This window comes from Odocoileus virginianus, chromosome 6, assembly GCF_023699985.2.
Source record: "Odocoileus virginianus isolate 20LAN1187 ecotype Illinois chromosome 6, Ovbor_1.2, whole genome shotgun sequence".
In the NCBI taxonomy this organism is placed as follows: Eukaryota; Metazoa; Chordata; class Mammalia; order Artiodactyla; family Cervidae; genus Odocoileus; species Odocoileus virginianus.
The window spans coordinates 46,332,597-46,359,942 of record NC_069679.1 but is presented as its reverse complement, the minus strand read 5'-3'; the positions used below and the strand labels follow the sequence as shown (position 1 = coordinate 46,359,942).

At 38.9% G+C, this 27,346-nt stretch overlaps 1 protein-coding gene across 4 annotated transcripts in view; it reads right to left on the bottom strand.

Annotated features, from left to right (window-relative positions):
* MYO5A (myosin VA) overlaps positions 1-27,346 on the bottom strand; it is a 198,522-nt gene that overhangs the window by 158,676 nt on the left and 12,500 nt on the right. The gene's annotated exons all lie outside the window — the stretch shown is intronic.

Here is a 27,346-nt window from a genome sequence, read left to right as displayed (position 1 = left end):
AGAAAAACATCTATTTCTGCTTTATTGACTATGCCAAAACCTTTGACTGTGTGGATCACAATAAACTGTGGAAAATTCTGAAAGAGATGGGAATACCAGACCACCTGACTTGCCTCTTGAGAAACCTGTATGCAGGTCATGAAGCAACAGTTAGAACTGGACATGGAACAATAGATTGGTTCCAAATAGGAAAAGGAGTACATCAAGGCTGTATACTATCACCCTCTTTATTTAACTTGTATGCAGAGTACATTATGAGAAACACTGGGCTGGATGAAGCACAAGCTGGAATCAAGATTGCTGGGAGAAATATCAATAACCTCAGATATGCAGATGACACCACCCTTATGGCAGAAGGTGAAGAACTCAAGAGTCTCCTGATGAAAGTGAAAGAGGAGAGTGAAAAAGTTGACTTAAAGCTCAACTAAGACCATGGTATCCGGTCCCATCACTTCATGGCAAGTAGATGGGGAAACAGTGGAAACAGTGTCAGACTTTATTTTGGGGGGCTCCAAAATCACTGCAGATGGTGACTGCAGCCATGAAATAAAAAGACGCTTACTCCTTAGAAGGAAAGTTATGACCAACCTAGACAGCATATTAAAAAGCAGAGACATTACTTTGTCAACAAAGGTCCGTCTAGTCAGGGCTATGGTTTTTCCAGTGGTCATGTATGGATGTGAGAGTTGAACCATAAAGAAAGCTGAGTGTCGAAGAATTGATGCTTTTGAACTGTGGTGTTGGAGAAGACTCTTGAGAGTCCCTTGGACTGCAAGGAGATCCAACCAGTCCATCCTAAAGGAGATCTGTCCTGGGTGTTCATTGGAAGGACTGATACTGAAGCTGAAACTCCAATACTTTGACCAACTGACGCGAAGAGCTGACTCATTGGAAAAGACCCTGATACTGGGAAAGATTGAAGGCAGGAGAAGAAGGGGACAACAGAAGATGAGATGGTTGGATGGCATCACCTACTCAATGGACATGAGTTTGAGTAAACTCCAGGGGTTTGTGATGGACAGGGAGGCCTGGCATGCTGGGGTTCAAGGGGTCACAAAGAGTCGGATATGACTGAGCGACTGAACTGAACTCATATACACTAATTTTTTCCTATGCACACATATCTATCATAAAGCAATTTATAAATAAGACACAGTAAGAGACTATCTGAGTTGCCAGCATCACTGCTTCCATGCTTTGGGCCTTTATTAAGTTAAACAAGGGGGCCTTGAACACAAGCACCGAGATACTAGGACTGTGGGTCTGAACCAAGAGGGCTAACTAAGTAACTAACAGGCGGGGTATGCTAGACAAAGGGATGATTCATGTCCTCAGCAGGAAGGAGCCGGATGGTGTGAGATTTTATCACACTATTCAGAACAGTATGCAATTTGAAATTTATGAAACATTTTCATATCCAAGAAATCATTGCCAAATCTGCTGTCAGAAATTTTCCATGTAATATTTTTGGACTTTGGTTGATCACAGGTAACTGAAACTGTGAAAGTGAAATTACAGATAAGGGGGGACTACTATATATACATTTGGTGCAGTATTATTCAGCTCTGGAGAGGAACAAAATTCTGACATGCTACCATAAGGATGGTTGAGGATATTATGCTAAATAAAATAAGTCAGTCACAAAAAATACAAATATATTCCACTTATATGTATAATTCCACTGATATGAGACATCTAGAGTAGCCAAATTCATAGATAGTAAGTAGAAAAGCGGTTGCCATGGGGCTGGAGGGAGGAAGGATGGGAGCTCTTGTTAAATGTGTACAGAGTTCCAATTTTGCAAGATGAAAAGTGTTCTAAAGATAGTTACACAATACGAATATACTTAATGCCATTGAACTACATATGCACAAATGGTTAAAATGGGAATCTTTGTGTGTATTTTATTAAGAACTTTTAAAATTAAAGTGTACATCTGTATTTTAAATGCATGGTCATTTCAAAAAAGTATATCACCAAAGTTGGCCTGTGATACCTACATTAGATCCTGTTGTCCAACTATTCCTACCTACAGAGTTGAAGTAAGAACAACTTAGTAACGTTAATTAGAACTTAGTTACTGAGATACTAAAGGATTCTGTCACATAGCAAATTTAATGCTGGGTTTACAGATTTTAGGTGGCTTCTGACACTTTCTATTTTAAATTTTAGGGTCTTCAAGAATTGCAAGATAGACTTTAAGAAAAAACTACATTTCCACTTACATCATAATATCTGGTCCCCATGGCACTATACCAACCCTAAATAACTAAAGCCAGCTTTAGCCCAGGGAACTCTGCCAGGGCTAGTACCTTAAGACAAGCAGTGAACACTGAGACATGTACTTTCGATTGGATTCTCTAAAGAGCAATGAGTCAGGATCCAAGTGTCAGAAGATGTAGTCTCACGCTAATGAAAACAAAGATATTTACTGTTAAAACCCCTTTAATCTAAGTACCTCAAAGTGGTTGGCAAACATTAATCAAATAGAAATTAAGGCATAGCCTCAAGACATATGAAGGCATGGGCTTTCAAAAACATACAAGGAGCCTCTAGATCCAATTACCAACTTACAGAGGAACACGGCAAACTACACTATGGCAATATAATAATCAGCAGAAACCAGACTGTAGGATAGTCTACAAGACAAATGACCCAGTTTCTTCAACAAACAAATTTCAAGGAAATTTTTTAAAAAAGAGAGAAAGGAAAAAGAGAAGGAAAAAAAGGGAACATGTAGATTAAGACAGACTTAAAGTAATATCAACCGTGTCAGAACCTTGATTCAGTTTATGATTCAACAGGAAGTGCAAATACCAATTTCACATTTGGTGTCATTAAAAGTTATTATGAATATTTCATGTATAATAATGATATTATAAAGATTCAATGTGTTTATCATATGTATATCCATATTTTTTAAGTGCTTCTGTTAGCAATGCTGTTAGATCCCCAGGTTCAGTGATACCCTAGGACAGTTCATAGGACTCAGTATACACTGTACTCATAGCTAAGATTTATTACAACAACAAATACCAAACAAAATCAGCAAAAGGAAGAGATACATGGGGTGATGTCAACAGGAAACCAAGTTTGAGCTTCCAAGAGTCTTCTCCCAGTGCAGTCACACAGAATGTGCTTAATTCCCCCCAGCAACAAGTTGTGACAATATTGCCTACCCAAGGTTTTATTGGAGGTTGATTATAGAGGCCCACTCTGTCCAGCACATACCAAGATTCCAGACTCCCAGAAGGAAAGCAAGTGTTGAGCATAACTGATATTGTTTGTACATAAAGCTTAGGCACAGTGCATCACTATGAGTTAAGACAATGAGAACTCTTCTGAAATCCAAGTTCCCAGATGCTAACCAAGGGTCAAATTTGTAAGCAAGTCTTTCAATGGATAACAGTCAGGCCTAATATGATAATTCCTTTCTGCATATACTGAAACATTTGGGATGAAATGACAGTACGTCTGGGATTTTCTATGAAATAATATGGAAGAGCAGAAGTGGGTGGGGATAGAGTTGATATTGTTGAAGATGGAGGATGGGTACATGGGAACTTAGTGTTTTTTTCTACTTTTTTCTACTTTAGAACATGTTTTAAATTTTTCCATTATGAAATGCCTTGTTTCTTTTTAATCATAGGAGAAAACTCAGAAGCAGTGCTTAGGCTGTGAATCAACAGAGCTATATGGGCTTGTGGGGATAAGAACTTGTAGAACTTGAAGCTTGTAGAACCCTTGGGCTGCTACCACTTTTCAAGGAGAGAGGTTGTCCCAGACCACGTGAACAGACTGTGAACCTTGGCATTCAAGAATCAGTTAACATGTCTCTTTCTGGGAGAAAGGGACAGAAAAAGTAATCTCTTGTCCAAGGCAAACTATATATCAGAGCCAAAAGTTTAACAGTGACTTAACTGTAGCTACAGATTAAGTGGCTGACAAATAATCTTAATTTATAGAGTTTTGCAAATCAGGTGTATTATACTTCAAGTCATTAATTGCTGAGCCATAAAATATATATGAAGCCACTCTTTCCCAAAGCATAATAACAAAGACTGAAAAATGCTTCCATTTTAAAAATGTGCTCTTCAGTACTAAAACATGTTACTCACATAATACTGTACTCAGGAAAACACTAGACTCAGAGCCTCTATCACCTTGGCAACAAGTTCTAAACACCAGACATTCTGAGCATTCTGACTCACAGCTACACAGTCTCCACAGACAACATTAAATTTTGGTTTACTTAGGTGGGCATATAGGAGGTAGGGGGAAATATGAGTAAAAGTATACACTTTTTTACTCTGAAACAAAGCAATCTGATTTTAATAATAATATAAGGGTGGAAAAAAACAACTAAAAGCCCAAGGATGAACTATCAGCGTAACAAGCTTCACGGCCTGGCCCCTTGCTCTAACACCCCTACGATATGACAGCTACAGCCATAATGGATGAAGAAGAATGATGCAAGGAGGACCAGCCCAAACCAGGAATACAGACTCACACATTTTTCCTGTTTTATATGAAGCAAACAGGTGTTAGTCACTGAGCAGTGCCATCCTTGGTTTCCAAACAAAAAGCATTTTTGACTCATCATCAATGACTCATCATCAATAAAACATTCCCTACCAGTGTGGATGGCTTTTTACTAATCCACCTACACATTATGCAACTGCCAATATGACTGAAACATAAGATGAAATCTCTGGACTGAAAACCAGAAAAATACTTACAGATGGAACAGGGGCAAAGGGTCTCCTTCACTTCACTTCAGTTGCTCAGCCATGTCCAACTCTTTGCGACCCCATGGACTGCAGTGCATCAGGCTTCTCTGTCCATCACCAACTCCCAGAGTTTACCCAAGCTCATGTCCATCAAGTCAATGATGCCATCCAACCATCTTATCCTCTGCCATCCCCTTCTCCTCCCACCTTCAATCATTCCCAGCATCAGGGTCTTTTCAAATAAGTTAGTTCTTTTCATCAGGTGGCCACAGTATTGGAGTTTCAGCTTTAACATCAGTCCTTCCAATGAATATTCAGGACTGATTTCCTTTAGGATGGACGGGTTGGATATCCTTGCTGTCCAAGGGACTCTCAAGAGTCTTCTCCAACACCACAGTTCAAAAGCATCAATTCTTTGGCATCAGCTTTCTTTAGAGTCCAACTGTCACATCCATACATGACTACTGGAAAAACCAAAGCTTTGACCAGATGGACCTTTTTTGGCAAAGTAATGTCTCTGCTTTTTAATATGCTATCTAGGTTGACCCTGTACTAAAACCCACAGATCTGTCCTACCAATGGAAAAGCATATCAATTCCATAAAGCCTATGATCAACACTTAGCAGTGGGTAACAAATACACTCCAGTATTTAGTCAGAGTTCCCTCCAGATACCTGTTATCAAAATGCAAGTTATTCTGCTTAAATAAGCAGTAGAATGTATGTCTTGTAATACGTTATCTAAATGCCAAGTGCTGGGCAAATATTAATGAGTCCACTGAATTTATCTACCTGAGCACTTCAATACCAAGAAAACCAACTACTGTAGAGACTTTTAAATAAATGTTAAAGGTTGACAATTACATAATTCTCAACAATGTCCAATAAATAATAAGTTTTCCTCATGCTATTTACAAAACCCAATGCTAGCCAGTAGTCAGTCACTCCTGAGAGCAATGAAAAATATATCTTGGCCTAAAGTATTTAAAAAGTTAAATTGACTTACAAAGTGGCTAAAATTCAACTATCCAGAATATTATTTAAAAAAAAACAGAAAACTAAGAATAAAAGGCACAAATGGCTCTGAATTTTCAAAAGAAAAGACTAAAGCTTTATTAAGCTTTACTTGTGGAGAAGGCAATGGCACCCCACTCCAGTACTCTTGCCTTGAAAATCCCATGGACGGAGGAGCCTGGTAGGCTGCAGTTCATGGGGTCGCTAAGAGTCAGACACGACTGAGCGACTTCACTTTCACTTTTCACTTTCATGCATTGGAGAAGGAAATATCCAGTATTCTTGCCTGGAGAATCCCAGGGATGGGGGAGCCTGGTGTGCTGCCTTTTATGGGGTCACACAGAGTCGGACACGACTGAAGCGACTTAGCAGCAGCAAGCTTTGCTTGAAGGAGAATTCCCTCAAGTTTTCATTCAAAGACTCTCCCTCTAGTTTTACTTTATAATTTTATCTGTTCCAAGTTCATGTCAGTTTAAAGACAGAAAAGTAATGCTGTCCTAACAGGATTGAGTTAATTTAGGCAGGTAAGGAGGATTTTAAGGATATAGGGCTCTTCATGAAGCCTTAACAGTAGGATGAGTGCTTTAGACAGAAGTGGAAACAGGACTTGGAAAGCTAATCAGTCCTTCTCAAGTTTCTCATCTCTGCCCCTTTGTGTGTATCTGCAACCACTGCTTTCTGGGTCCCATGACTGGTGAAAGATGCCCAGCACACATCCTGAGTGTCCAGTCTACAGGTCTCACCACAGGGAGTGAGATTCCCTCCTCTGAGAGAGTCTCGGGAAATGGATATGGAAGGGTCAACATAGGACAGGTTGCCACTTCTAGTCTAGTCACCCCTGGTGGCTGAGGTGAAAGAGGATGTCAAGTTAAATAAACTGGTTGAGGATTAAAGAAGGTCCACCACAATCCAGGAAGATGCTCAAAAGAGTACACATTGCAAAGGAAGAGAAGTTGGAAAAATTCAGGGAATTAGAGATTAGTAAAAAGTGAGATTTTATGGTCTCATAATCAAGACCCCCTAAAATGGGAAAATATTCTGTATATTAGCTTAGTAGACTATGAGAGGTTCACTGTACCACTGCATTACTAGTTACCTCTATTATGATATCCCATTAGCCCATCACTCAGAAAAGTTTAAATTCTATTCAATAGCCTCTCTTTAGAAGGGAGAGAATACTTATACAAATGAGACACTTGGTGACAGTCATCAACATACTACTGATGGAAGTATAAACTGGTACAGTCTTGCTGGAAAGCAGTTTAGCATTATATACATGGTGTCTTAAAATATTCAGTAACTTTATCTTTAGGAATCAATTCTATGAAAATATTCCAAAACACACATAAAAATGTATTTTACAAATATTCATAACAGCACTATTTATCACACCCAAGCTATGGAAATAACCTAAATGCTAGCAATAGAGCAAAGGTTAAATAAACTATGTCCAATTCATACAATAATCTGAAAAATTAACTATTTTAAATAACAAGGGAAATGCTCATGTCATAAATAGGGAAAAGAACTGCACAGAAATACAGATGATGTGTGTGTATACATACATATTTGAAATAACATATATAAAAATATATAATATATATAAATATGTAAAATATATATAATATATATTTACACATATATAAAATATATTTAAATATATATATTTATAAATATATATAAAAACTGAATGAAAACAGCTAGAAAGGGACTGTTACAGTTTGTGTGCCCCGGGAAGATGTGTGAGATATGAGATGGAGTGTGAGATGGAGACTAGTGTGCAGGCAGTTTATTAGGGAGCACTCGTGGACCTATTGCTATAGGAGGAAGGGAAAGAAGCACTGGGCGGAGAAGAAGCTGACCTGCAATGCAGGCACGCCTGCATCAACCAGTCTTCGGATATAGGCTGCCTTAGAAGAGTATGACCTTGGGCAAAATGTCTCTCCTACACTGAGAAAATTCCCAGCCACCTCACAACAGCTGGGAAGAGGGAGTTGAAGTCACATAAAGTGAAAATCACTCAGTTATGTCTGACTCTTTGTGACCCCATGGACTATACAGTTCATGGAATTCTCCAGGCCAGAATACTGGAATAGGCAGCTGTTCCCTTCTCCAGGGGATCTTCCCAACCCAGGGATTGAACCCAGGTCTCCCGAATTGCAGGAAGATTCTTTACCAGCTGAGCCACAAGGGTTGGGAAGTTCTCAAAGACAGATCTAGGCAGGACAGCACAGTATCTACAACAGAGACTATATGCAAAAATTAGCATTGGTTGTCTTTGAAGGGTAGTTTTTAATTTTTTAAAAAAAATTCTTCACCAGGGTCTTCTGTCTTTTCCAAATAAAAAATAAATTACACCCTATTTTTAATAATGGATTTTAGAAAGATTTATAACTAATATAGTAGAAAAATAAACTTGCTTGACAGAAGTAATTATTAGTATGGAGAAAATTTAATTATAAAAAGTATGTATGTATAGCTAAGGTCTGATTATTTTAAAAATTTAAACAAATATCCAAATTTATGTCTAAGAAACATTATTAAAAAATATAGGACTTCCCTGGTGGTGCAGTAGATAAAAATCCACCTGCCAAAGCAGGGGACACAGGTTCGATCCCTGGTCCAGGTAGATTCCACATGCCGCGGAGCAACTAAGCCCTGGCGCCATTAACTTCTGATGCTACCTGCTGCAGCTACCGAAGCTCTCACGCCCTGGAGCCTTGCTCCACAAGAGGAGAAGCCACCGCAATGAGAAACCCACACAGCACAATGAGAGTAGCCCTTGCTCGCTGTGACCAGAAAAGCCCGTGCATAGCAACAAAGACCCGGTGCAACCCAAAATACCTAAATAAATACAAGGTTTTTACAAATATATATACATATAAACAACCTTTTCATAAATAGATCATAAGCTGAATACCAGTCAAAATTAGGTCTTCACTTTGTACACTATACAACGAACAAAAATGTGAAGATTCTAAAAATATTGGGAAAAACTAATCTGTCTTCAAAAATAGAAAGTTATTTTAGGATTTACTTCACACCCACACATGCACATATGCTGGGTTATATACATCCTTGGAATGATTGATAAGATACCCAAAATAAAATTTTCATAAACTGTGACTCTACCTACCAGAAAGCTTCTCTAAAATGACTCAAAAAAATTTTTTTATCAAACCATCTGAGTAATTCCTCATCTCCATAACAAAAGTATTTAGAATATACACTTATAAAATAGCTTAACAAAGGACTTTTGGTTCTAGATATGATAACTTGTATCAGACTAGTATTCTCAATGAGAAAAATTAATAAAGATGGGTAAAATGCAAAAGCAAATGAAAACAAAACAGCTGATTAAAAGTGTTGGGGGGAAACCCAAAAAATCATGACATGAAAGGCAAAGTTCTAAGAAAGAAGGGAAATACACTGAGGTGAGTCCTACAGTTACTATTGCTTTTTTCCCTCAGGTCATTTGACAATTCACCTTATGGGGTATGGAAGCTGAGCAGAGAGGGTTAGCCTAGAACTTTATAGTCTCACTGGTCTAACAAGACAAAAACTAACTGGACCTTCAATCAGCCTTGAACTCCAAGACTGCTGGGGAAAAAAAAAATGGTGTCAATTGCTCATGATTTCCCTTTGTAGTATCTTGTCAGTTTCTACAAGGAAGCGACTAAGCAACTAAGCACACAAACTAGAGTTGTGAAGGGACCGTGGCTGAAAAACCAAGCAGAAAGCAACCATCAACAAGCCAAACAGCTAAGCAGAAATTCTGGCAACTCAAGAGGTGAAGAAACAAAAATCAGAGCTCAGCTTTAGAAGAAATAAATGTCTGGTGAATACATTCCAGCTTTTATCAACAGTTGAGATCCTTAAAACATCCTATATAAGATATGGCCTCTGGAAACTGACTGCCCTTACAAAGCCTGAAACACAGTGAAACAACTCAGTCTCTAAGTGGGCAAGGCTATCAGTCTGGCTGCCAGAAAAAAATTAAATCATTTCTGGAAGTTACCATCCAGAGCCTCTAAAATTTTTCATATAGAATGTGTTCCATTCAATAAAAAAATTAGCAGGCATGACAGAAAAAAGGACTAAATGACCAAAATCCAAGAGAACAGACAACAGAAAAGGAGACACAGGTGACTCAGATATTGGAGTGATCAAGCACACACTTTTTTCAAAAAACTATGATTAAAAACCAAGCTCATAGATAAAGAATAGACTGGCAGCTACCACGGGCAGAGGGGTAGGAAGTAGGCAAAAGAGATGAAGGGAGTCAAACGATACAAACTTCCAGTTATAAAATAAATCAGTCATGGGATGTAATGTACAGCATGGTGACTAGAGTTAATACTACACTGCACATGTGAAAGTTGCTAAGAAATCTTAAAAGTCCTCATCACAAGGAAAAAAAACATTGTATGGTGATGGATGTTAACTAGACTTATTGTGGTGGTCATTGTGCAATACATACAAATATAAAATCATGTTGTATACCTGAAAGTACCAAATGCTGTCAATTATACCTCAATAAATGATTAATACATTAAAAAATACAAATAGCTGGCAATTTTACCAGAGAGCTTGAATAGTTTTTAAAAGGCAAGTAGAACCTATATACATTTCTATGTATAAAACAGATAGCTAACAAGGACCCACAGTACAGCACAGGGAACTCTACTCAGTGATCTACGGTGACCTAAATGGGAAGGAAATCTAAAGAGAGGATGTATGCATGCGTATAACTGACTCACTCTGCTGTACGCAGCAACTAACACAACATTGCAAAGCAATTGTACTCTAAAAAAAAAAAAGACATGTGGAAGCTTTAGAACTGAAAAACATAACCAAAATTAAGAATTCAGCAGATAGATTAGACACAGCAAAAGAGAGAATTTGTGAGGTAAAAGATGGGTCAGTATAAAATAATCATATTGAACCAAAAACAGAAAAGATAAAGTAATAGATAAAAGAAGATCAGAGACATGGAATGAAATGAAACAGTCTAACTTATAGGCAGCTGAGTTCTAGAAGGATAGAGAATATAGGGCAGAACTAGTTGAAGAGACACCAGCCAAACATTTTCCAAAACTGATTAAAAACATTAAGCCATACAAAAAAACTTTAACAACACATAGTAGAAAAAAACGAAAAGAAAATCATATATATGGATACCATATGTGGATATGGTCATAGTACAACTGCTGATAACCAAAACCAAACAAAAGCCTTAAAAGCAGCTGGTGGCAGATGGAATTGGGGGTTAGGATGGCAAGTCTCAACAAATTTCAAAGCACGTATATAGATAACAGGATATGTTCACTGTCAACAGTGGAACTATGCTACAAATCAAGAGCAGAAGATAACTAGAAAATTTCCACATTTTTGGAAATAAAACAATATATTTCTAAATACCCAAGGGTCAGAGAGAAACTCTCAAGGTAAATACAACCATTTTAAACTGAATGATAATAAAAATTCAACCAACTATAAGCAAGGTGAAAAGACAGCCTTCAGAATAGGAGAAAATAATAGCAAATGAAGCAACAGACAAAGGATTAATCTCAAAAATATACAAGCAACTCCTGCAGCTCAATTCCAGAAAATTAAATGACCCAGTCAAAAAATGGGTGAAAGATCTAAACAGACATTTCTCCAAAGAAGACATACAGATGGCTAACAAACACATGAAAAGATGCTCAACATCACTCATTATCAGAGAAATGCAAATCAAAACCACAATGAGGTACCATTACACGCCAGTCAGGATGGCTGCTATCCAGAAGTCTATAAGCAATAAATGCTGGAGAGGGTGTGGAGAAAAGGGAACCCTCTTACACTGTTGGTGGGAATGCAAACTAGTACAGCCACTATGGAGAACAGTGTGGAGATTCCTTAAAAAACTGGAAATAGAACTGCCATATGACCCAGCAATCTCACTCCTGGGCATACACACCGAGGAAACCAGATCTGAAAGAGACACATGCACCCCAACGTTCATCGCAGCACTGTTTATAATAGCCAGGACATGGAAGCAACCTAGATGCCCATCAGCAGACGAATGAATAAGAAACCTGTGGTTCATATACACCATGGAATATTACTCAGCCATTAAAAAGAATGCATTTGAATCAGTTCTAATGAGATAGATGAAAATGGAACCCATTATACAGAGTGAAGTAAGCCAGAAAGACAAACACCAATACAATATACTAATGCATATATATGGAATTTAGAAAGATGGTAATGATAACCCTATATGCAAGACAGAAAAAGAGACACAGATGTACAGAACAGACTTTTGGACTCTATGGGAGAAGGCAAGAGTGGGATGATCTGAGAGAATAGCATCGAAACATGTATATTATCAAGTGTAAAACAGATCACCAGTCCAAGTTAGATGCATGAGACAAGTGCTTGGGGCTGGTGCACTGGGAAGACCCAGAGGGATGGGATGGGAAGGGAGGTGGGAGGGGAGTTCAGGATGGGGAACACATGTAAATCCATGGCTGATTCATGTCAATGTATGGCAAAACCAGTACAATTTTTTTAAAAAAGGAAAAAAAATTCAACCAAAAAAAAACCAGAAGAATACCGCCAAAGTTGTGTTTTAAAGGCAATTTAAGCCTTTAAAATTGGAGAAGACAACGGCAACCCACTCCAGTATTCTTGTCCGGAGAATCCCATGGACAGAGGAGCCTGGTGGGCTACAGGCAGGCACAAGACACAACATAGTGACTAAACCACCACCTAGACAGGTTAGCTGAGAACTAGAGCCACCTGGAAGTTAAGTGGGTGGTTGGAAGGGGGTGCAGAGTTCTGTCTGAGGGAGACAGTAGCCTTGGACTGACTGGGGCAGGGAGCTGCCAGAGACGCTGCTCAAGAAGTTGTTCCCAACAGGAGAAAGAGCAAGTTCAGATGTAGGCTTAGAAAAACAGGCAACTTGACCAAAGGCAGCAGATCAAGCCAGCCCAACTGGTTCATGAATGTAGTTTAGTTAAATGAATCCGGATGGGAACAGAAATAGATGAAGGGACCACAGAGTGACTGGAGGAGTGGAGAGGGCTCAGCAGGGTCTGGCTGAGCTCACCCGAAGCCTAGGTAAGGAATCTGGGACCAGGCAGAGAAGCGCCGTAAAGGCAACTGGGAGGTAGTTTGGGGAGGTCTTGGAAGGCAATCTGACTTCTCTTCGGAGGGTGTTTTGAGCTGGCTGGGTTAGCAGCCAAGAAAAATGGGATTGAAAATGGAATTGGGGCCTCCATACCCTTGGTGTCAGCCCAGCAAATATTTCTTAGTTGCCACTGGCCTGAAGAAGCTATGTTGTAAACTCTTTCATTCCTTTGATTGTCTGCTTTATACCTTTCATTCACTCCCCCCCTCGTTTCTTAATAAATGCTTTTGAAAAATGTGGGGGGGGGGGAAGCCTTTAAATTATACATTACAAAAGGAGGAAGGCTGAAAAAAAATCAATGTCGAGGCATATATCTAATAAAGAAAAATCAGCCCAATACCAAGATCACTATCTAAAAAAATCACCTGCTTTAACTTCTAATGGAAAAACATGAGTAAATATTTGATGAATCTCTATAAATGACTTGCTGGTCCAGGAATGCAGTCTAAAATTCTATAAAGCATATCAAAGATAAAATATCACTTTAGATTCTTACTAACACTGGAGATGCTACTGAATTCAAGGCTTTGTGTGGCTAGGACAGGCAAAGGCAAAATTGTAATGCAACTTAAATTATTTTTAGTGGCTCAAAGTATTTCTTCCTTTGCCCTTTTTGGGCTTCCCTGGTAGCTCAGATAGTAAAGAATATGCAATGCAGGAGACCTGGGTTTGATCCCTGGGTTGGGAAGATCTCCTGGAGAAGGGAACAGCAACCCATTCCAGTATTCTTGCCTGGGAAATCTCATGGACAAAGGAGCCTGGTGGGCTACAGTTAATGGGGTTGCAAAAAGTTGGAAATATCAATAACCTCAGATATGCAGATGACAACACTCTTATGGTAGAAAGTGAAGAACTCAAGAGCCTCTTGATGAAAGTGAAAGAGGAAAGTGAAAAAGTTGGCTTAAAGCTCAACATTCAGAAAACTAAGATCATGGCATCTGGTCCCATCACTTCATGGCAAATAGATGGAGAAACAGTGGAAACAGTGGCAGACTTTATTTTTTTGGGCTCCAAAATCACTGCAGATGGTGACGGCAGCCAAGAAATAAAAAGATGCTTACTCCTTGGTAGGAAAGTTATGACCAACCTAGACAGCATGTTAAAAAAACAGACATTACTTTGCCAACAAAGGTCCGTCTAGTCAAGGCTATGGTTTTTCCAGTGGTCATGTATGGATGTGAGAGCTGGACTATAAGAAAGGGGAGCGCTGAAGAATTTACTCTTTTGAACTGTGGTGTTGGAGAAGACACTTGAGAGTCCATCCAAAAGGAAATTAGTCCTGAATATTCATTGGAAGGACTGATGCTGAAGCTGAAACTCCAATACTTCGGCCACCTGATGCGAAGAACTGTCTCATTTGAAAAGACCCTGATGCTGGGAAAGATTGAGGGCAGGAGGAGAAGGGGATGACAGAGGATGAGATGGTTGGATGGCATCACTGACTCAATGGGCATGAGTTTGAGTAAACTCCAGGAGTTGGTGATGGACAGGGAGGCCTGGCGTGCTGCAGTCCATGGGGTCGCAAAGAGCCGGACATAACTGAGGGACTGAACTGAACTGAAAAGTTGGACACAACTGAGCAATTAACTTTCACTTTTGCCCTTTTACCTTCAACCCTAGCTCTAGATATGTCCTCCCACTGCCTGTCTCATTATCACTAAAGAAAGGACTGATACTTGCTCACAATAAGACATAACTATTTATGCTCATAAAAGAACAACTTGCAAAGAGAATACCTAAGAATATTATTAGAAGAGAAGATTCTGAAGCATAAATGAGTTTTATTTACTACTATTATTATTTTTAGGTGTGGTAAAGTACACATAATGTAAAATTTACCATCTTTACCATTTAAAAATATACAGTTCGGTAGTATTATGTGCATTCACACTGTTGTGATACCATCACTCCCATCCATTCACACAACTTTTTCATCTTCCAAAACTGAAATTCTGTGCCTATTAAACAGTAAGTCTCCATTCCTCCTTTCCTTCAGGGCTGTCAACCACCATCTTATTTTGTCTCTATTAATTTGACTTTTTATACCTCATATAAGTGGAATCATATAGTATTTATCACTTTGTAACTAGTTTATTTTTTTTGGTCTAATGCCCTCAAGGTTCATCTGCATTATAACTTGTGTCAGAATGTCTTTCCTTTTTAAGGCTGAATAATGTTCTATTGTGTGTGTCTGTGTATATAACATACACACACAACTATCCGTTGTTGGACACTTGGAGTGCTTTCACATTTTGGATATCATGAATAATGCTGCCAGGAATATGGTGGTGGTGGTTGGACACAGGTGTACAAATATCTCTGCGAGACCCTGCTTTCAATTCTTTGGGTATATACCCATAAGCAGCATTGCTGGATTGGATGACAATTCTATGCTCATTTTTTGAGCAACCGTCTTACAGCTTTCCACAGTGGACACACTATTTTATATCCTCACCAACAGTGTACAAGTGTTCCAATTTCTCCATATCCTCTCTAACACTTGTTCTTTTATTTTTTGTTTTTTGAGAGTAGGCATCCCGACGAGTGTGAGGTAGTATCTCATTGTGGTTTTGGTTTGTATTTCCCTAATGATTAATGACATTGAACATCTTTTCACGGGCTTACTAACCATTTGTACATCTGTGGAGAAATGTCTATTCAAGTCATATGGCCATTTTAAAGTCAGATTGTTTGTTGTTAATCTGTGGGAGTTCTTTATGGATTTTCCTTTATTTCTAGCATCTCTCAGAATTCTTCAAATCACATTGAACAGGCAGCCTTCCTCTTTTTCCCCTATTCCCTAGAAAATGTTCTTAGTTCATGCCTAATCCAAGATGCTCATTCCAAGGCTTAAAAAGTATAAGGAGTGAGACTTCTCAGTTCTGAAAGCATCAAACATGTTAGATATATTACAAATTATTCTAATATATTATGTATATTAATATATACGCATGTATACACTGTCAAGAAAATTTTCTTAACTCGGAAAAAGATTCTGTGAAACATCTTCAGTTCAACTACTTAGAGACAGAAAATATTTATTTTTTTCTGATTACAAAAAAGTATGCTGATTATAAAAATCCAAATATTATAGATATAGATAAATTAAAAAGCAAAGGTCTCCCATAATCATACCTTTAGAAATAACTTTTCAATAATTTAAGCAGGTTAGTACAAATCGTTCCAGAACACAGGCATATGTGCACACACATATATACAGACTACAATGTGGTTTTTGTTACTTAATAATATATCCTGGACATCCATCCATATCATTATGAAATATTAATTACCTTTTTAATAGCAGTCAAGAAAGTATCCATATATGTAAACAACAAGTGAATTTTTAAAAATTCACAAGACAAATAGACTCTAATAAGATCAAAAGCACTTAAGAGTCTATTAAGAGCAGAGTGAGGAGGAAATGGAAAGTGGAACCTGTGATCACACTGCATCACTTGTACATAAGATCTGAATCTAACAGTGCTGCAGTTGCAGCCCCTCCACTTCTGCCTACAGTGAGTGCTTTTACAAACCCACTCCAGTATTCTTGCCTGGAGAATTCCACGGACAGAGGAGCCTGGGGCAGGCTGAAGTCCATGGGGTCACAAAGAGTCGGACAAGACTGAGCAACTATCACTCACTCACTCTGTACCAGAAACAAGGCTGCATCTACAGAAACGCATGATCAGTAAGGCCAGTCATGACCCAAACATATAGTGAGAGAACAGAGAGGCTGTCAAGCTTGATGACCAACAAATGAACATGTATAGGAGTTTGCAAGTGCCAGCCTCCATTTAAAGAATAATTCTCTCTTTGTGCCACTGGCAAAAAATATTTTGGTTTATTTCTCTGGTTACACAAAAACTAGCCTTCCTTTATGAACTTTTAAAAGATGCTCAAAAGAGGCAATTCCTTGGGAGTCTCAGCAAAGGACAAAATTTAAGTGAGAGCAGTTCCTCAGTGAAAAATGTTACCACCATGTTCATCTCATGATAAGGTCAAATTTTCTTAATTTTCTAACTACTTCTCTCCTCAAGAATTCTCTATATTTTCCCACCTGTACTCCTTTTCTTTCCTACCTCTAAAGTTTCATATCAAATGGACAAACTTATCAAACATCTCAACACTGCTAGAAAATCTGAAAGGATCAAATTAAGCACATGGTTGGTATGGCTTCACCATAAACTTCACGTAAGGACTGAGAGACCAAGTGGAAATGAACCCTAAAGTTGAAGGAGCTTTTAATATCTGCCAGGAATTCTTCCAGGCCTTCAACGGCTGCTGCTGTTGTTTCTTTGCCTTTTAAATATCTTGTTCTCTTCCTCCCCCATTGGAATTCAGAACATGGAACTCCAGGATAGCCCGGAGACAACCGTGGCTGGAAGACTGCTACGATCTGTACACATTCATCTTTTAATTGATGTCTTCCACCCATTTATTTTCTCTCATATCCAGCTTTTCCTTATTATTGAACCTTCAGTCCGTGCATCTGTCATGTTCACATTGCGAAGCCCAAGAAAAGCAAGACTTTAAAAAGTCATAGGTAATATGGGAAAGGACTCACAAAGCAGCCAGAATACCTATAAATTATGACTACAGCTAACTTATTTGACATTACTGCTCATATTTTGCAATGTCGAAAGCTTGACTAGAATTCACCCTTCAGTTCATGGATTCTGTCATATTCCCATGCTATTTGTGCATAAAGTTCATGGATTCTGTCATATTCCCATGTTATCTGTGCATAAATATCACTGTACAAATTGAAAAAACTCACAAATTTATATTAATTTTATTCACATTAAAGTTGTTATATCTAAGTTAGGAATACTTTCAGCTGCAAGGAACAGAAAAGTCTGACTAAATAGCTTAAACTACTAGGACTTTAATAATGTATGAACAAGAAGTCCAGGGAAGGCTACCTCAAAGTTCTTCTGAGAGCTCAGAAATATCATTGAGAACCCAGGCTCTTTATCTTTCTGCTCTACCACTTCCGCTTGTTAACTTTCCATTCTCCATCTTGTTATCTGACGACTGCAATTTTGCTGCCACAACTCCGTACATCATATTCCACACTTTCGAATGAAATAAAGAAGATATGCAGCCAAACCATTCTTCTGTTTCTGTTCCTTTTATCTGAAAAGCAATTTCCACCCACTCCCACCCCATAGAGGCCCTCTAGAAGATTTCTTGTTATATCACATTGACCAAAACTGAACCACACAGCTAGCTCTAACCAAAATGAAAGTTAGAAAAAGGAATATCTGCCTTTCAATCCTTTATACTGGCAAGAAAAATAGAGTTGGGTCTAGTTTTTGAAATTTAACCATTATTATTTTGAAATTTAAGCTTATGACACATGTCTATATAATTCATAAATTGCTGGTTATATTGGTTAATTACAGCTGGGTGCAAGACCTGCAAGAGCCCTGGTTTAGAATAAGTTCCTTTTTCTGGGAGAGAAAAAAAAAAAGGTTGAGAATGCTGATGAAGGAAACATTAATAAAGGGGCTGCCATGAAAGCTACAGCTATGTCAGATGCTGACAATGTTGAATTGTAGACATAACTGAAAGAGTATTTCTAGTCAAACACCACCTAGAATGAAGGGAGAATTGTATTAGTGTATATAACTCATGTCTGAAACCGTCGAGAAGCTTTAAGAATAGAGAACTATCTAGAGTTGTGATTTCTCTTTTAAGGAAATGAATTTTTATAAATCATTTAAAATACATAAGCCAATAAAATCAGCTGAAGAGTTAACATTATGGACCCCATTATGATGCACCATCTGAGCCACCACGGAAGCCCAAACTTCAGGAGATGGTGAGGGACAGGGAGGCCTGGAGTGCTGCAGCCCATGGGGTCGCAAAATGTTGGACGCAGCTGGGTGACTGAACAACAACATGATGCAACAAGTACTGGGCTAAGTAAGGCTTTACATACATACTTATATATAAAGCCTCCGAGCTGTCCCGTGAGTGAGTGCCTTCACTATTTGCCTCTAGTCACACTGGAAGAAACTCAACCTAATACTGGACACCACACCTTTAAACATGCCACGTTACTGTTACCTTATTTGTTCTCAGTATTTCCCATTCATTTTATGTATTTGTTATTCAATGCATCCAGATTTATAAAGCTTAACTCTTGTTTATATACTTAAATAGTCTTTTCTCTACTTCCTTTTCATAGTGTATCTGATTCACACAAATCCTAAAGTGGCAGAGCTGTCTCAATCATATCACACCTTTCCAAAACCTAGACAAATAATCCAAGTGTTCTATAGCTAGTTTGAGAAGCTTAGATAAAAATTACAACTAACCTAACAAAACAACAACCAAAAAAAGGTATCACAATACAGCATACAAACAAAAGTAGAAACAGAACTACATATCTCTGTTAGCCCTGCTTGTTCTGACCCCTCCTCTGTTTCATCTACTCTGAGTGTACCATCTCTACAGCACAAGGGCCAAAATTACTTGTAAGCAAGTCATTGGTTCCTTGAGTTACTGGGCTGGTTCCCTTCCCAGACATAACCCTGTCTGCCCCACACATGGTAACACATATGTGGGATATCATACCCAAATCTCCCAATCTCAAGCCATCCTTTTCAGCCTTTTTTAAAATACATTTTTATGATATGTATATATGTTTACATGTATTTTTCTTTATATCTTCATTATTATGCTACCAAAAATGCAGCTCTGGAACATACATAAAATCTTAAAAAATTTTTTTTAATTGGAGGATAATTGCTTTACAATGTTGTGTGGTTTCTGCCATACAATGTGAATCAGCCATAATTTTACAAATATCCCCTCCTTCTTCAGCCTCCCTCCCTTCTCCCATCCCATCCCTCTAGGTTGTCACAGAGCATGAGGTTGAGCTCCCTGGGTTATATAGTAGCTTTCCATTAGCTATCTTTCTTACACATGATAGTTTAAAGCCTGGCATGCTACAGTGCACGGGGTCACAAAGAATCAGACACAGCTTAATAACTGAACAAGAGCAAAGTGCATATATGTCAGTGCAAGTTTCTCGATGTGTCCTACCCTCTTCTTCCCCTGTTGCATCTATAAGTCCATTCTCTTTTGAACATGTTTTCAACAACACAACAAAACGTAGACCTTTTTTATCTGTTAAAGAAAAAAACTGTAAACTACATGTTACGTGTTAATTTCTTCTTATTTCCCTTTTAACTACTGAAGTTGTTCAGTCATGCAGGATCACTGCAATTCCACTGTAGCTTACCAGGCTCCTCCTTTCGTGGGATCTTGCAGGGGAGAGTACTGGAGTGGATTGCCATTTCCTTCTCCAGAGGATCTTCCCAACCCGTAGATCGAACCTAGGTCTCCCGCAAGGCAGGCAGATGCTTTATCCTCTGAGCCACCAAGGAAGCCCCCTTTTAACTATTATTAAAACTGAAAGTAGATTACAGTTTCTAGTTTGCTCAAAGGCAGTGTCTTCAGAGGATAGGTCACAGAATGCAAGCTTCTACTGATTATAAAACACTGAGTTGGAAAACCAAGATAATTAATCACATGGGAAAAAGATCTTCCTACTTATTTCTCAACCCAGTTTTCCCTAACTCTGGCTTTCTCAGTCCAATAATCCCACTTTCCTTAACTATTTGGAAGACAAAAAAGACCAAAAAAAAAAAAAAAAAAAAGAACCTTATAATAGCAAGATCAGTTGACAGAAACAGTAACGGGAACATACATAGCCTCTTCTTCCCTCCAATAACCCAGCAGGCAACCTGACCTGGTATTTGCCACCCTACTTGTACACACAAATGTTTGCTTGCTAGGTCAACTGTATTTAAACTAAAGTATGACAGCTATAAATAAAACAATAAAATAGAGGCCATTTTTAGATGGTGACAAAGCCTAAGTTCATGAACTTCTTTCTTGAAAACTGTCCCTGAAGGCAAAGAGAAAGCCTCGGGAGAAGATAACCGCACGGCCCGAATGGCTCATGTTGAAATCAGAACCACTGGACGAGGACTGGAAGCCGCACCGGTAGCTCACAATAGTCTCGAGCGAACAGTCTGCGCCATTCTCCTCGAGTCCTTGGGAAAAAAGTTCTAAAGTCTTTTAATGAGACTGTATTCCATTAACTATTTGAGGCAGTTTTTGTTCCACTGGAATTAATTAACACAACCCTTCTTCTTTAAGCTCCAGCTGCATCTGATGTCACTGTGCTGTGACAGTGAAGAATGAAAACCAAAGGACAACTGGCTACTTAAGGAATTAAATTGACTAAAGTGAAAAGCATGCACAGAGGTAGTCTGGTGCTCTGACTGACTTTATGTCTATATATTGACCACATTCTGAATAAAATCAAACTATATAATTTCAGACTTACAAAATCTTAATTGCCACCCAAAAGAAGCAATTTGTGAGCTGGAATCATGTGTAGTGGCTCTATTTTATCCATATATATTTTATAACAATTAATTTGGCCTCTACCCATTCAGACTTATTAAATTTCACCAGCCTATAGTAGATACCTTAGAAAATCCTGAAAAGTAACCAACAGATATGCAGCCCAAATAAGAATACAGGAGATGTTTAACCTTAAGAAAAACAATATTTTAAGCATCTAGGTTTAATATACAGAATGATATAGATTACAGTGGACTCTTACAGATTTTTTAAACTGGTAATATGTTCTTCTAAATGACTCCACAATGTAGGTTTTCATAAACTCAAATGACACACCCCAATCCTTACTCTAACCAGTTAAATTGCACTCTGCATGTTTTGTCCACATCCTTATTAAACATGGGCCTTCCCTGATAGCTCAGTTAGTAAAGAATCTGCCTGCAATGCAGGAGACCCCAGTTTGATTCCTGGTTCAGGAAGATCCGCTGGAGAAGAAATACGCTACCCACTCCAGTATTCTGGCCTGGAGAATTCCATGGACTGTATAGCCTATGGGGTCGCAAAGAGTCGGACATGACTGTGTGACTTTCACTTTCACTTTATTAAACACACCATAGTGGGAGCCCTGGCTCCAAGGGACAAACTGGACCTGGAAGACTCCGTTGGGCAATAACCGAGGAGGAAACTTTGCATGGTCCACAGAGTATTCCAACTTTCTTGAGTATAAGGCATCATTCTTGACACTGACTCAGAAAACTATTGGACCCAAAAAGGTACCACTTCTGCCCCAAAGGGACTCAGTGTCTTCTGAAGAAACCGGCCCCTAAGGACCCTTGCCCAGTTTCCCAAAATATTTCAGTTGGAAGCAAATTATAAGTATTTATAAACCAAGGGGGTCTATTTGAAATACATTAACAAAAAGACTCCTTTTCAGACTTTTCAAGATCTCATGTCTCAGAGATTATTTCCCAAATTACTTAGTAAATGTGATTTGTTTGTTTTTAATAACTGCCTCTGCTATATAACTCTTTTCCCTTTAGCCTAAGTCAACTTTTTATTTCTAAATCCAACATATTCGGAGCAACCAGGCTGTCCCGTCATTAAATATGGATGCAGGAGCTTGGCAAATTTCAAATGGCTTTAATTAGTCAGGGATAGTCTCCTCGACTAACAAGAATAGGCAGGTACAGAAATGTGTTGACTTCAGCACAACTTATCCCACTATATGGTTTCCAAAATCCTGGAGAAGGAAGAGATCCACTGTCCTCTCAGGTTGGAGCTAACCTACAGCTTCATTCCCCTGGCACAGTGATCAATAACCTTGATCTATCTAACTCTCTAGTCTGGAGAATTTCCTTCTAGCAGGCTGTTGTGGCTGACACTCTAATATACCAAATATGTCGTTCTATTCAAGGATTTATTCCTGAGTGCTTTGATACTCCTGCATTTTTTTTTTTAGTCCTTCTAAGCTCTAACTGGATTAATCTTCTTAACATTGATATGATAATCAAGTTTTTGCACCAATATTATTATTGTAGAAAAATGGGATGTTCTGTAATTATAGTCAGATTCATTGACAACTACAATTGGTTTCTTTTTAAAGGAACACAAAAGCTTTTGAGTCTCTTTAGTTAAACTGTCAAAAAATTGGACATACTCATCATATGGGATTGGTTGAATAATATGACTAATTCATGCAACATAATACTCAGAAGCATTAAGTATTTAAGAATATGCACTGGTATTGTTGCTGTTGTTCAGTTGCTCTTTGCGATCCCATGGACTGCAGCACACCAGGCTTCCCTGTCCTTCACCATCCCCCGGAGCTTGCTCAAACTCATGTCTATTGAGTCAGTGATGCCATCCAGCCATCTCATCCTCTGTCGTCCCCTTCTCCTCCCGCCTTCAATTTTTCCCAGCATCAGGGTCTTTTCCAATAGGTCATATCTTCACATCAGGTGGCCAAAGTGTTGGAGCTTCAGCTTTAGCATCAGTCCTTCCAATGAATATTCAGGGTTAATTTCCCTTAGGATTGATCTCCAAGGAGATCAAAACAGTATTGGCAGAGGAAAATGTTTAAAACATACTCTTTAGAGAAAAAAAATCTTGCTACAAAATAGTCCGCACAAAATAAACTGTTTTGCTAAAGAAAATATATGCACACACAAAAAATCACTATACTTACATCAAATATTAAAACATCTAAGGATAATGAGATTACATACTATTTTTTCTTTTGTATTTCTGAATTTTCAAAGGTTCTGCACTGAACATTCATTATTTTTACAGGTTTTTTGTTATATTTTTTAAAAAGCTCCCATAAAAAATTTTTTAAATTAAAATTTTAAAAAGTATAAATAAATAAGCTCCCAAAGTAATTTTGCAAGTCATTTCTTATGCTATTTCACACCTATTACTAGTAAAAGTAATGGAACATCTTTCACCATAGAAGACTCTCAATTAAGTTTTCATATAAGTGAGGCGGTTTTTCCAGTTGCCTTTAAAAATAGCAAAATGATTTACTGGGTCACTACTATGTGCCAGGTCTTCTCAAGTATTCTATTAAAAGTAAAACATTTAGGATAGCCAGGGGAAAAAAAATGGACTGAAAATATGTCTACAGTAATCTCATCTTACAATTAAAAAAAAACCTCATCACCACCACTCAACAAATAGTCCAATTCCATTAACTCTTATTGAGCTTTGCTAGGTGGCAAGAGGGAAGGAAATAGGGTGCTTCCCAGCTGGTACAAGTGGTAAAAAAATCTTCCTGCCAATGCAGGAGACACAAGGGACTCAGGTTCAATCCCTGGGTTGAGAAGATTCCCTGGAGAAGGAAATGGCAAGCCACTTCGGTATTCTGGCCTGAAATATTCACGGATAGAGGAGCCTGGTGGGCTACAGTCCATGCAGAGTCGGACACGACTGAGCAGCTGAGCGCACACACACACACATACACAAGAGGGAAACATGGTGAACAAAACCCAGAGCCAAGGAAAGCTGGAACACAGCCTCTAGCAGCAAGGTTGCTTCAACATCTGAGAGAGGGCATCCATAGGCCACCTGCACCAGAATCCCTTTTGGCACATTGGTGAAAAACAGATTCTCGGGACTCTCAAAATCACTGTATCAATTTCTGGAGGCAGAACTCAGAAATTTACATGTTAAAAAGTCTTTCAGATGATTGCTACATTTAAGAACTAAGAAAGTCTAAGAACTCCAGTGTTGTAAAATGCCAAATCAAGAGATTAGAACTAGAAAAAGTCTTGAATGTCAGGCTAAGGAATAAGTTCATTCTAATAGTAGGCACTTTGACGGGGAGGGGGTGGACTGGGGACCAGCCACAGGTCTTGAGTAAGAAAGCAGCATTTTGAGATCTGTGCCTTGGGTCAGTACTGCTTGTTACAGCATGAGCTGAAAACAGAACTGGAAGGACTGGAGAACAAGGGACAGTAATTTATAACTACGCATCAAAACTTACCAAGAGAAAAATAAAGTGGATCCCATCCCTGGTGCCAGAAAAAGGACTGTGGGCTGGGAGGAGGAAACTCAGTAAGAGTAATTAATAGTTGTTTAGTCGCTAAGTCATGTCTGACTCTTTGTGACTCTATGGACTGCAGCCTGCCAGGCTCCTCTGTCCATGGGATTTCCCAGACAAAAATACTACAGTGGGTTGCCATCCTTCTTCAGGGGATCTTCCCAGCCCAGGGATCAAAACTGAGTTTCCTGCATTACAAGTGGATTCTTTACTGTTGAGGAAAGTCTCATGGAGAGTTATTGATGAATAAGTAAGATGATATGAATGCTAAAATGTTCAATTCCAAAAAAACAGGTATGGAGAGGAAGATTTAGAGAAAAATTGCCAAAGGTACTTTTATGTTATTTAATTAATGTATTTGAATTGTGGGCTTGTTAAAAGACCAAACCTTGGTCTAGATGCTGGGTCAAAAAACAGATGAGAACCACTAAATTCCATGCTTTAAATAGATGAACTGCATTGTATGTGAATTATATCTCAATAAAAATTGTAATCAAAACAAGATATCTCCTTTGTCCTTACGGTGCTCAGAGATGTACAGGGAGATAGGCAACTGCAATGCAGCGTGGTAGGTGTCAGGATACAGGGGCATCTTAGCCAGACCAGGTCTGGGGGAACTCACTCACAAAGAGCAGAGAAAGCCAAGCAAGGGGAATGCTCCAAAGCAGCAAGAAGGCACCTGGAGAGCGCCTGACTTCAAGTGAAGACCTGAGTGCCCCTAGGGAAACACAAGTGATGAGGCAGTCCCAGGGTGAAGGTAAGTTAGGAAGAGCCCCCCTCACATACCAGGGGTATGGCCTTCAATCCAGCAACACCAGCATCACCTGGAAGTTGTTGGTTGTCTTGGCCCCACCCCCACCACCACCCCCACTCCAGATCTTCATCAGAATCTCTACCTGAATGAGACCAAGTGATTCAGATGGACACCAAAGTTTAGGAAGCATTACATCAATAAATTTATTCTCAAGACAAAATTCAATGGGGATATCAGTGAGGAATTTTCAGGACAGAGAGTGATAGGATCAGATATGTGCATTATATAATCACTCTGGCAGCACAATGAAAAACAGATCACAGGAAATAATAGCAAAAATTACTTAGGACACTATTTGGGGATTCAGGAAAGAAATAATAAGGATGAAAACAGAGTAAAAATACTACCAGGAAATGGAAACTGATCAGTTAGAGTAGGATGGGAATAGGGAGGAAGAAAGTCAAGATAATTTCTAAGCTTTTGGTTAGAGTTTTGGATTAGATGTTGATGCTATTCACCACACAAAGAAGGCAAATAACAACAATCAGAGTGGCTCAAATTTCTTAAATATGTACCAGGGATTCCTGTAAGTGCTCTGCATTAAATTACTATTATCCTATCTTAAAGATGGGAAAACTAAAATGGAGAAGTTAAGTAGGGTACAGTGGCATGAAGAGGGAGGAGATGACAAGTTCAATTTTAAATACCTTAGGTTTGAGATGCTTCTAAAGATGGCCATAAGGCAGTTGTCTGTTGTTTATAGGGAGAGCAAGTAGGTCAGAAACAGATTTGGAAGTCATCAGCACAAGGCTGGTCCTGACTCATCAGGAGCTGATCAGGCCACAGTGGGAGGAAGGGAGGGTCAAGGACAGAGCCGAGGAGCCCCAGTCTCTAAGGGGCAATAAGAGGTAGCTGAGCTTATGAAGAGGACAAAGCAGCATGACAGAGAGAGAATGACAGCTGTAACTGGACAGCAACAATAATAATTGTCAACATTTAGAAGTGCATTAGTTCAGTTCAGTCGCTCAGTTGACTCCAACTCTTTGTGACCCATGAACTGCAGCATGCCAGGCCTCCCTGTCTATCACCAACTCCTGGAGTTTACTCAAACTCATGTCCATCGAGTCGGTGATGTCATCCAACCATGTCATCCTCTGTTGTCCCCTTCTTCTCCTGCCTTTAATCTCTCCCATCATCAAGGTCTTTTCAAATAAGTCAGTTCTTCACATCAGGTGGCCAAAGTATTGGAGTTTCAGCTTCAACATCAGTCCTCCCAATGAACACTCAGGGCTGATCTCTTTTAGGAAGGACTGGTTGGATCTCCTTGCAGTCCAAGGGACTCTCAAGAGTCTTCTCCAACACCACAGTTCAAACACATCAATTCTTCAGCACTCAGCTTTCTTTATAGTCCAACTCTCACATCCACACATGACTACTGGAAACATGATAGCCTTGACTAGACGGACATTTGTTGGCAAAGTAATGTCTGTGTTTTTTAATATGTTGTCTAGGCTGGTCATAACTTTCCTTTCAAAGAGTAAGTGTCTTTTAATTTCATGGCTGTAGTCACCATCTGCAGTGATTTTGGACCCCCCAAAAATAAAGTCTCTCACTGTTTCCCCATCTATTTGCCATGAGGTGATGGGATCAGATGCCATGATCTTAGTTTTCTGAATGTTGAGCTTTAAGTCAACTTTTTCACTCTCCTCTTTCACTTTCAAAACAGGCTCTTTAGTTCTTCACTTC